This window comes from Megascapheus bottae, chromosome 10, assembly GCF_031878675.1.
Source record: "Megascapheus bottae isolate mThoBot1 chromosome 10, mThoBot2.hap1, whole genome shotgun sequence".
Lineage (NCBI taxonomy): Eukaryota > Metazoa > Chordata > Mammalia > Rodentia > Geomyidae > Megascapheus > Megascapheus bottae.
The window spans coordinates 9,185,880-9,198,903 of record NC_143518.1 but is presented as its reverse complement, the minus strand read 5'-3'; positions in this window follow the sequence as shown (position 1 = coordinate 9,198,903).

Below are 13,024 nucleotides of genomic sequence, written 5' to 3'. Positions count from 1 at the left end.
AAGAGCCATTCAACATTCAGGTTTAAGAGCATCAAAGGGAATGCTGCTCACAGACACACCCCAGGGTAGGCTGAGGAGACTCGTGCAGTTCCACAGGCCCTCAGGGACCACAGGCGCACATGGAGGCTCGCTGGTAATGCCTCGGTGGAGAGGGCCTATATTCCTCTACTAATTGCTGTTTGTTTCCATTTGTTAACTATTTCATCTTAGTTTTCAAAAAAATCAGGACTATCTTTTGCTTTTATATGTTTTAGATCAGTAACCTGTGTTCTATAGTATATATATATATATATATATTACTTCATACTAATCTGCTCAATATATATTTCTATTTCTATTATATAATTTTTTGTCTACTAGGCTTATCAAAAATATTTTCATTAAAGTAGAACTGAAGAAATGGAAAAACCTCCCATGCTCCTGGATTGGAAGAATTAACATCTTGCCAAGGGATATCTACAAATTCAATGCAATACACATCAATTTCCCAATGTCATTCTTTAAAGAAATTAGAAGAGGCAACCCAAAATTTCATATGGAATAATAAAAGACCCCTTATAGCAAAAACAATTCTTAGCAGAAAGAACAGCACAGGAGGAATTTCAATACCAAACTTTAGGCTCTATTACAGAGCTATAGTGACCTAAACAGCTTGGTACTGGCACAAGAACAGGCCTGATGACAAATTGAATGGAACTGAGGACTCAGATTTTGACCCACAAACCTATGGCCACCTAATCTTTGATAAGGGAGTCAAAAAAATAGAATGGATGAAAGACAGCCTCTTCAACAAGAGGTGCTGGCAGAACTGGCTAAGCACATGTAGACAACTGAAGTTGGACCCTTTTTTGTCACTCTGCATCAGGATTAACTCCAAATAGAAAAAAGACATGGAGGTAAAAGTAGATACACTGAAAACTTTACAAGAAGGAGTCAGAGATACACTAGGTGCCCTTGGCACAGGTCAAATTTCACTTAATAAGGACTCAGAAACACAAATCAGAGAAAGTCTGGATAAGTGGGACTGCATTAACCTGCAGAGCTTCTGTATGGCAAAAGATATAACCAGCAAACTAACTAGAAAGTCTACAGGGTGGGAGGAGATCTTCACTAACGATACAACAGACAAAGGCCTCATATCTAAAATTTATCAACAGCTCAAAAAATTGAAACACTCCAAAACTAATCTCCAAAGAAACAACCATCCCATTAAAAGATGGGCCAAAGACTTAAAGAGAGTCTTCTCTGAGGAAGAAATACAAATGGCCTACAGACACATGAAGAAATGCTTGACATCTCTGGTCATAAAAGAAATGAAAATCAAAACAACTCTAAGATTCCACCCCAATCCAGTTAGAATGGCCATGATCAAGAAATCTAATAACAGCAAATGCTGTCTGGGATGAGGACAGGAGGGATCACTACTACACTGTTGGTGGAGTGCAAACTCATTCAACCACTATGGAAATCAGTATGGCAGTTCCTCAAAAGACTAAACATAGAGCTCCCCTATGACCCAGCAATTCCACTACTTGGCTTTTACCCAATCATCCAGAAACAAGGACATACTAAATCTACTAGCACAATGATGTTCATTGCAGCACTATCTACCATAGCAAAGATATGGAACCAACCCAGATGTCCCTCAGTTGATGAGTGGATCAACAAGATTTGGTATTTATACACAGTGGAATTCTATACTGTTGTCAGAAAGAACAATATGCCCTATTTGTAAGGAAGTGGAAAGACTTAGAAAAAATCATATTAAGTGAAATAAGCCAGACTCAAAGGAACATAGGCTCAGTGGTTTCCCTCATTTGTCATAATCAGTAGAAACCTTAGCTCTCCTAGCAAAGCTTTACAATAGAACAAAACCTAGATACATAAGGCCATATAGAGTGATGCTAAATGAAAAGACCTCCAGGATATGGAAACAAAAGCCATGTAATGCGTGGTTGTTGTCCTCAATGTACTATGTTATCTCTCATCTTTTTTGCTGTCCTTTGGTTATCTCATATTGTTACAGTATTTCCCCTGGTTATCTGATATATTGTATAAATGCATACTTGGTTATTTGAAATAGGATAGGGAAGGTGGGAAAACAAGATGAGGGGTGGGGATATGGAGAGCAAAATGGGGACCAAGACCTGAGAAATGTTATCAATGTTTGTGAAGTAATGCACTTTCTATCTGGTGAATATAATGTAACCCCTTTATTAATTACAATAAAGAATATATGAACAAAATGAGGGAAATTATTTTCTATCTTTGTTGAGATGTTAGACACAAAGATGACAGATAGGTAATAGATTATTTTAAATTACATATTATTCAAAATGTTAATGTGAACAAAAACCTTGAACTTACTTAGGTCTCAAAATTCCTTTCAAATTCTCTATGTCCACTTGAGAAAAATAATCTATAGTTTTCAACAATGTTTCATCCATATATTTTTGGATGGATTTATCATCCCTCATTTAAAAGTTTTTCTATGAATTGCTCATCTTTGTTTTTTTTCAATATAGAAAAAAGTTTATTAAATTGCTCAATATGAAGAACTTATTTTGGAATTTTTCAGCATATACTTTTGTTTCTTTAATACTTACCTAATATACTGTTTTTGACACCAACAAAAGATAGTGAGGACATGTGGGAAAAGAAACTTTTATACAATGCTAGTGTTCTGTTAGGACTGATGCTGCAATAATAGAATGGATGCTCCTCAAACAACTAAAATAGAACTAATATTTGATTGATCAATGCCACTTTGGGGTATTTATTCAAAGGGAATGGTGTCAACAAATCAGTGAGAATCCTGCATCTTCACATTTTCTGTAGCACTTTGGCCAAGGACTATTTACATAACTCAAATAACCTATAATCTTCAGTAATACACACAGACAAACACACACACACACACACACACACACACACACACACACACACACACAAATAGAAGTGGAGTTGTGGCTCAAATAGTAAAGTTCAGGCTGGGAGTTTAGACTAGTGGTAGAGCACTTGCCTAGCATGCACAAGGACCGGGGTTTGATTCCTCATTACCACATACATAGAAAATAAAAAGCCAGAAGTGGTGCTGTGGCTCAAGTGGTAGAGTTCTAGCCTTGAGAAAGTTCAAGGACAGTGCTCAGGCCCTGAGTTCAAAGCCCAGGACTGGCAAAAAAAATAATAATAATAAAGTGCTAGCTCTGAGAGTAAAAAAGAAGAGCCCTAAGTACAAGCCTCCCGATACAGACATACACACACACACACACACACACACACACACACACACACACACACACACACACACACAGAAAGATTTTGTTGCTGGTATCTTAATAATATTTAATATTACCAATTTTTAATAATCATTAGAATTAAACTACACAGGTTTAACCTATATAACAACTAGTTTTAAGCATACACAGAAACATTTCAGAAAAGTTCTATCATAAGTGTTTGAGATATTAAATAAGTTACATAGGGGTTGATCCAGCATATAACTAGATAAAAATATAATAATTTGGAGAGCTCCATATGGAACCAAGAAAATAGATTTCTCCAATTTAGTTATAGAATAAATCATGAAAATTGAAATGAGTGGAAATGTAGATGAAATTCCAAATGCTAAATTATGTTTTGGGAAAAGAATAATCATTTATCTAAGAAAATAATTACAATTTGAGTTTATGTTAGCTATTAAAGACAAATAAGAAGTAATTGCTTATTTATTAAAAATTTATTAAAAAATAAATAAAAAAGAAGTAATTGTTTAAAATAAGAACGATGCTTAACCAGTTCTGCCAGCACAACTTGTTGAAGAGGCTGTCTTTCTTCCATTCTATTTTTTTTGGCTCCCTTGTCAATGGAATTCTATGCTACTGTCAGAAAGAATGACATCACCCATTTGTTAGGAAATGGAAAGACTTAGAAAAAATCATATTAAGTGAAGTAAGCCAGACTCAAAGGAACTTAGGCTCAATGGTTTCCCTCATTCGTCATAATCAGTAGAAACCTTGGGCTCTACTAGCAGAGATCTGCAATAGAGCAAAATCTTGATACATAAGGCCATATAGTATGAAGCTAATTGAAAGGACCTCCAGGATATTGAAACAAAAGCCATATAACGAATGATTGTTGTCCTTAATGTACTATGTTGTCTCTCATCTCCTTTGCTGTCCCTTGGTTATCTCATATTGTTATAGTATCTCACTTTGTTATCTGATATATTGAATTTATTTGTATTTGGTTATTTGAAATTTGATAGGGAAGGGGGGAAAACCAAGACGGGTGGGGAGTGTGGGGGGGAGGGTAATGGGTACCAAGACATGTGAAAGGGTATCAATGTATGTGAATTAATGCACCTTCTATCTGGCAAATATCATGTAACCCTTTTACTAATTACAATAAAAAATAAAATAAAATATACATCTTAAAAAGGAAAAAAAATAAAATAAGAATGATGGTCAAAATTTGACCATCACAGAGCTTAGAACATGTGACTGGATCTCTTGGATTACAAGAGAAAGAAAATAATGTGCCTGGACACTGTCTCTTTCAGTCCCCATGAGAATAGTGTTTGTCCTCAACCCATTGTTTTCCCAGAAGGTGACTCAGAATGAATCAAAAATTGCTTCATCTACGATATAAAGAGTAGTTTAGAAAAAATGAAATCATTGACTTTCTCCCTTATACCATGGCTAGAAAAAGAGCTCTAAAGAGAAATAAAACATTGAGAATTTGAATCTTACAGGTGAGTATGAAGTCATCAGAATGTTACTGTATGTGACTTTGTTACCTGGTATATTATATATATATTTATTTTCACTTCAGTCATATCTTTCAAATATGATTAATTTAACAAATTATGGTTTGGTACTTGTAGGGAATTCTGTGATAATTTGGTGCCTTTATATACCATATAAGGTGATTAATTCAAAGTAATTACGATTTCTACCTAAATAAATATGTCATTTCTTTGTCTTAGGAGTTTTCAAACTTTTCTATTAGCCCTTACATGAGGAGCCATGTATTCAAGTCCTTGATGGGATACATATTTTTAATTAAATTTAAATGTATTTAAATTGCATTTCTTTACTTTCACTGGATCAGTTTCAAAATGCTGGATATCCCAAGATTCTGCACTCCTATATAGGATAGGGATGCATACCTCATCTGCAGAACTGAAAGGGCTTCACAAAATCAACAGTGAACAGTTGAGGTAATTACCAAATTATCACTAGAATTTCTTAGTATTATTTTGCTGCTGACCTACTCTGATATCCCAACCATGTTAGTGGCATTTTCTTAGTTTTTCGTTTCTTGAAGGGAAAAATACTCCACTTCTCAAACTATAATATTGAATAAAGTGATTATTTTTACAGTCCCCTTCTTATCCTTTTTTGGAGATGATATTTCTGATTTTAAGAAGTTCAACATGAGGCAAAATCTGTGAGCTGAAATCTCTTTAGGGCTGGGTCACTTCTCTGATGGTGCTATTGCCTTTAAACAGTGTGAGTGCTAGGGTGATTCTGTACATACAAATTCAGGACTGTCTCCTGAGTAGTATGACGTATGAAAGGAGAAGAAATAAATGATTTATTTTCTAATTAAAAAAAGAAATTGAGTGGTCTGTAAATGAAGATTTTGTTTGTTTTAAAAGTTCCTTTCTTTTTTAAATTCAATTATACTGTCAGGGTGGTGTACAGAGGTGTCACTGTTATATACGAAAGATACTCAGTTTACTTCTGGTTGAACATTGTTACCCCTTACTTTTATTTTGGCCTCTCCTGGGCCTTGAACTCAGGGCCTGGCCATTGTCCTTGGGCTTTCTCAATACTAGAGTTCTACCACTGCAGCCACAGCACCACTTCTGGCTTTTTCTATTTATGTGGTACTGAGGAATCAAAACCGGATTTTCATGCATGCTAGACAAGCATTCTACCACTAGGCTAACCTCCTGGCCCATTCTCCCTTACTTTTTTTTAACTCAATGTAAACTGAAGTGGATTAGCTACATAAAGATTTTCTGTCTTTTCATACGTCTTTGTACTCAAAATAACCTATACCTATTGAAGGGTGCATTTCAACAGAGTGGTATTGGCTATCAGTGTTCTCGTTTCCTCTTGCTTGCCTATGTTTATTGGGACCGAGTTGTTTATAATATGTGATTGCACATGAACATTCATAACCCTGGAAATTCAGATGGTAAATGGGCAAAAGAATTTTTCAGTTTGTGTGTGTGAAAGAGAAGACTGCACATGAAAGCACATATAACAAGCCAATGAAATGCATAGGCATGCTTACTATTTCCACATATTCCATATGCTTTTCTAATGATTTCCATAATCGCTATTACTTTTCATTGCAATGCTATATTTTTATTATTTTTAAAAATATTTTATTTTTAAGTACTTGTACAAAGATGTTGCCATTGAACAAAAGTCTATGAATCCAACACATTCGATAAATGTCACCCCTTTTAACCTTCTCATCCATCCTTCTCAACCTAAACTTTTCCTCACTTTTTAAATATTATGTAGGATATAAATTGAATATTCTACTGCATTCTCCCTCATCTTCTTATCTGCATCCCCCCTTTCAAGTATGCATTACCTTGCATTTATTTTGTTGAATTATGATTTTGACTTTTTAATGAATTACCCTGAATTCTCTCCTGAATCTGCCATATTTTAATTTATTTTTGTACACTTGTATGCCACCCAAAAGTTAGGTTATTTTTATCCTTAAGTAATTGGACAATGAAGTTGTCATTCAAAAAGTATTGTATGAATATAATGCATGCTGACTAACGTCACCCCTTTCTCATCCATCACTGCCAACCTCACCCCCTATCGTCAATTTTCTTAATTTTATGAAGTATATGTTGAATTTTGACCATATTGTCTTTCCCCCCTCTTTGATATAACTATCTTTCATCTTTGATATGCACTTTTCTATCACATTTAATATTCCTATCTTTATATAATTTAATAATAAAATTAATCAAAAAATATTTTCAAAGAACAGGCTCCTGCGTATTAAATCTGGGTTCAGTTGTAAAATGATTCAATGATAATGTTCCCTCTGACATGTTTCACAAATTAACCTGGCTGTTATTATGATTATAATTACAAATGCAGATGATGAGTCAAAATAGGTTTTCTTTTCTTTTTTACTTAGAGAATACTTTATTAGTTTCTGTAATCAAACCCATGTAGATAAGACCTTACATATTTAATGCAGTGTGTTTACCCCTGTACAAATGAAAAAAAAATAAGTTTAACGTTTCTAGACCAATATGGCTACAAATTTCTGTACAATGCCAACTCAACACTGTAAAGTGGGATACTTTTTCCGAAGTTGACAGCACAGCTAAAGTTTCCAAAAATTCAAATTATACATATGTATATATATATATTTATATTTATATAAAAAGATCAGAAATAGCAGTATGTTATGCATCGATAGCAGCAACAGCTTTTCCAGGTTCTGCAGTCACCTGAACAAAATTAGATATCCAGCACACTCCATTAATAAAAATAAAAACATAAAAAAGAAAACCCCAGAAAAATACAAAAATGTGAAGTTCTGTTGTGCATATTAATAAACTAGTCCTGTATAATCTCTTTTCAAATACCCTCTCATTTCAATACCCGAAACAGATTAGAAATGAAATTTAAATATCATAAAATGTGATGCATATTTGACATAACGAATAGAACTATTATATATATCTTCAGCATGATGGTCTATTACACGAATGAATATACACTGTTTGACCTGTAGAAGACTCCTTTGAACATGATGTGTGTCCTTCTCCACTTTGTCACACAGGAGGTATTGGGCACCATGACCAACCTCACATTAGAGACAGCTTTCCTCCTCTGGCAGTTCTCTGACAACAAGCAGTTCCAGGTCTTCCATGGCTTCCTCTTCCTTCTGATCTACTTGGAGGCTCTCATTGGAAATCTTCTCATCTTCCTCCTTGTCACAGTGGATCGATGTCTTCACAGTCCCATGTACTTCTTCTTGAAGAATTTATCCTTCTTTGATGCAGGCCTCATTTCAGTGACAGTTCCAAACCTCATTCTGAATGCTTTCACACACAAGAGCAAAATCTCTTTCCCACTATGTGTGTGTCAGGTCTTGTTGGTGGTTCACTTTGCCTCCTCTGAACTTTTTCTCCTCACAGCCATGTCCTATGACCGCTATGTGGCCATCTGTCACCCACTACATTATGATGTCATCATGAACAAAGGTGTCTGTGAGCTGCTGACAGCTGTCTCTTGGCTCTTTGGAAGTCTCTTTGGGATCTTCTACACAACTGGAACATTCTCTTTATCTTTCTGTGGCTCCAGAAAACTCCCACAGATTTTCTGTGATGTTCCTTCTCTACTGAAAATTTCTTGCTCCAAGACTCATGTCACTATTGATGTTAGTGTGATATTTGGAGTCTTATATGCACTTTTCTGCTTTATTTCTATTGGATTTTCATATGTGTATGTTTTCAATACTGTTTTGAAAATGCCATCATTGCAAGGAAGGTCAAAAGCCTTCTCCACCTGTGTGCCTCATCTCATAGTTGTAATTACATTTTTAGTAACAGCTGTTTTTGCTTATTTAAAGCCAGTCCCTGTTTCTCCGCACCTTGTGGACTTTTTGGCATCTGTTTTCTATTCAGTGATGCCTCCGTCTTTGAACCCTATCATATACAGTCTGAGGAACCAGGAAATCAAAGCTAGTCTGTGGAAGCTTCTGTGGAAACTACATTATAAGTGTTAGAGGGAACAAAATCTATAACTAGAAATACTACAGTGTGTGAATTGCTATAGTTTTGAAAATATTCAATGTATATATAAGTTCTTACAATGTAAATTATTCACTGGTTTTAAGTATTTACTTTATTTAAACGTAAGAGAATCTCATTTACATCTTTCTGATCAGGGCCAAACTATCATCATTTTCATGAGCTGTGTATTTGGTACATGAAGTGATTCTCATAATTCAGACTTCAATGGCTCTATTTCAGGCTCTCGTGATATAAGGTAATTATTTATTTCCAGCCCCTCACAGAGAACTTTATAGTACAAAACTGATCTTTACATATGTAAGGAAGTAGGGCAAGGTAGATTATCTAAGTGGCCACAATTCGACCATTAAAGGCTAAGAAACAATTTGGATGCTACTCAGTAGGAGAGACATGATGACAGAATGGTTATATTTAATTGTTAGCACTGAAAGGGAAAGGGTGTCAGAAGCTATAAGTGGTTGAAAGCCTCTAGGCTTTGAAGAAGTGAGGAAAGAAATGTCCCACCAAAAACTGCAATAAGCACAGTCAGACAGCTACCAGGATTTTCAAGTAATTCACCACGTGTTGCAATTCTATGTAATAAAATGGAGAATAATGAATATATTTTACCACAATTGACTTATGAATATAGAAATAAAACCTAAACTTGACTCCATAAATGAGTCTCATTTCTGGAATGTAGAGATATACAACACTGAAGGTGATAAAATGTTGGGAATGTTGAAAGAAAAGAAACATAGTTTTTAATCTCTAAATGCTCCACAAATCAGTGAAAATGTCTCTATTTTTTGACAAAATATTAATCAACTGCTTTTGCTTGTATTCATGGCTATTTTCTTTTTTCCATACATTTTTATTGTAATTAATATAAGGGTTACATTATGTTCACCAGATAGAAGGTGTATTACTTCACAAACATTGATACCCTTTCTTAGATCTTGGTCCCCATTTCCCTCACCTCATCCCCGCCTCTCATCTTTTTTTCCCCCTTCTCTATCCTATTTCAAATAACCAAATAAGCATATATACAATATATAAGATAACAAGGTGAAATACTGTAACAGTATGAGATAACCAAGGGACAGCAAAAGAGATGAGAGATAACATAGTACATTTAGGACAGCAATCACTCATTATATGGCTTTTGTTTAGCATCATACTATATTGCCTTATGTATCTAGGTTTTGTTCTATTGTAAATCTATGCTAGGAGAGCCCAAGGTTTCTACTGATTATGACAAATGAGGTAAAGCATTGAGCCTAAATTCCTTTGAGTTTGGCTTACTTCACTTAATGTGATTTTTTCTAAGTCTTTCCATTTTCTTACAAATGGGGTGATGTCATTCTTTCTGACAGCAGCATAGAATTCCATTGTGTATAAACACCACCGCTTGAGGACTGAATTGGCTAGAATGCATTAGAAGTGAAAAAGAACTACAAACTAAGTCAATGTGGCTTTTTCATTGTGGCAAAACTCATGGAAGACAAGTTAGAAGTTGGAAACATTCCCAAGAGAAAGGAATGATTAATAATTCTCTAGGTACAATGTTAATACTTCTGATTATTTTACATTACATAAATGTAGAGAATTATCAGAGTAATTCACATGAATATGTATTATATTATTTAGTTTTTCATTATATTTGAATCACTAAAATAAACACTATAAAATTTAGATTGTACATAGATTAATTACTTTTGGAGAAGTCTTAAATAGAGAACATATTTCTTTGCCTGTACATAGACCATGGAGATAATTCTACCTTAAGAAAACTGAGTAAAGAAGTGAGTTAGGGAGTTAAGTGGATATGTTGAAATGCATGATGTAGATCCAGATGCATTGTGTTCATAAACTGTTTTCTTAAAAGTACAAGTAAGGATAGCTTTGAAAAATGAAAATCTGGCGAAATGTTTCCTTAGATTTAGAACATGAATTGTAACACAAAGTAACCAAAGTACACTGCGCACCATCTTGTGTTCCACTGGTGAGGAGGCAGGTGGGACTCTCAGTGACCTTACAAGAAAGGTCACAGCAGGAGCACAAGGATCATCAGATCCAGGTTGCACACACTCATCACCATAGTGAATGAGGCTCCATATAGAAATGCATCATGGTCCCCATAGGACTGGGTTTGTCTTCAGCCCTATGTTTCCCAGAGGGTAATGCAGAGTAAATTGGACATAATTCCCTTCTATTAAAAACAGGACTTCAACTGAGATGAAATCACTGGCTTTTCCTTTCTCACCATGAATAGAAGAGGTCTAATATTACCATTTTGAATCCTACCAGGTGAGTCTGAATATTGGCACTTTATATTGTCCTAAATCTTTATGTCATATGTATAAGCATGTGGAAAGAAATGTCTCATTTTTTGTTTTGGTCTGGTTTTTCTTTTGTTTTTTATATGTAACAACTTTCAAGCCAGGTGTTTACATGAATAGAAATTTCCCCTTAATGCATTAGTTCAACTATTGCAATCATAATAAAAGTGATTTAACTCCTACAGCTCATATTTAATAAGGTACTGTGTGATTATTTGATATAGTAGTTATAAGGTACTGTGTGATTATTTGATACAGTATTTTATATAAAATAACCAAATAGAGAAACTCTCATTTCTAGCTAAAGAACTATTCCTTTGTGTTACAGCCATTCAAAGTCCTATCTTTTCTTCCAAGATTATGTCAGACTTTCAGATTTCACAGTCCCATTTTAGTTTTTAGCCATGGTAGATGATGCTGTTTCCAATAGAGATGGTTAAATAAAATTTTATTATAAGAAATCACAAGAAGCAATCATCTTTATACTAGCATTTCTTATGGCATAGAGTGAAATTTACTCGTATTTCAAACAATGATAATACCATGAAATATTTTCATCAAATAAATCTAGACTTAAACTTGATATACAATATTTAAGCATTTGTGTAGGAGATAATTACTTGATAACTAAAAATAACAGAACAGCCATTATTTTCCACATTTAAAGTTTTTTTTTTATTTATTTATTTATTTTTATTTTTGCCAGTCCTGGGCTTGAGCTCAGGGCCTGAGCACTGTCCTTGGACTTTCTCAAGGCTAGAGCTCTACCACTTGAGCCTCAGCACCACTTCTGGCTTTTTTCTATGTATGTGGTACCGAGGGATCGAACCCGGGTCTTCATGCATGCTAGGCAAGCACTTTAACCACTAGGCCAAAATCCCGGCCCACATTTAAAGTTTTTTAATGATGAATACCTTTAAGCTTTCTAAACTCATTTATCAGAAGATTGGAGCACAAATCTCAAAGTACTCAGGGACTATTTTTTCTTTTCTTTTTCTTTTTTATTGTTGGGATAATGTACAGAGGAGTTTCAGTTACATTCATGAGGTAGTAAGTGCATTACTTCTTACACATTTATATCCCTTCTCATGGTTATCTTGGGGACTTTTTTTCTTACATTATGTTTTGAATTTGGTAACTATTATATACATGTGGCCATAAACATAATTAAGAGATAAAAGAATCACAGTAATTATGGAATACAATTTATTAAACAAAAGTTACAGAGTAGCAGAAAATTTCTAACTTTCTCAAGACTGATAGCTCCATTATACTTCCCCTAATAAAGTGAGCTTTCTTCAACTCTCTTCTAATTATTTTCATGTTCATTGTTACTAACTTGTTCAGCATAAAACCTATTGGTGCAAGCATTCAAAAGCATTTTTGCTAAAGAAGCTAAATTTCCAGGAAGTATAATTCCAAAGACAAAGTAATAAATGTATAGCAACTTACTTTGTGCAGTAATTAAACGTTTCATTCATAGTATCAGTAAGAAAGCCACTTCTCAAAAAAAAATAGTGCACCTCTTGCTTAGTCTGATTTCACAGCATCCGGATCTAAACCCTTCACACTTTCCAATTATTGACTCAGGCAAATTTTAAGATAGACATGGCAACTTGATCACTTCTTACACAGACCTTGTTCTGAGTAAGAAAAGTAGATTTTTACCATTCTCCTTGTGCTATGCTTGATATATAGGTCTTTGTAATTTCTGTTGTTTCATGAGATGTGTAAATTTGTCTCTTTTGCAATTGAAAAGGTATGGCAAGGTGGACAGGGGCAGGGTCAAAATGTACTGCTAAGAAGTGAAATGTATCAGAGGAAATCTCAACAAGAAATAGGCACCTGTCTTTCCTTCTTTTGCTTACAGATGTTCAATTCAGTGGAAGGC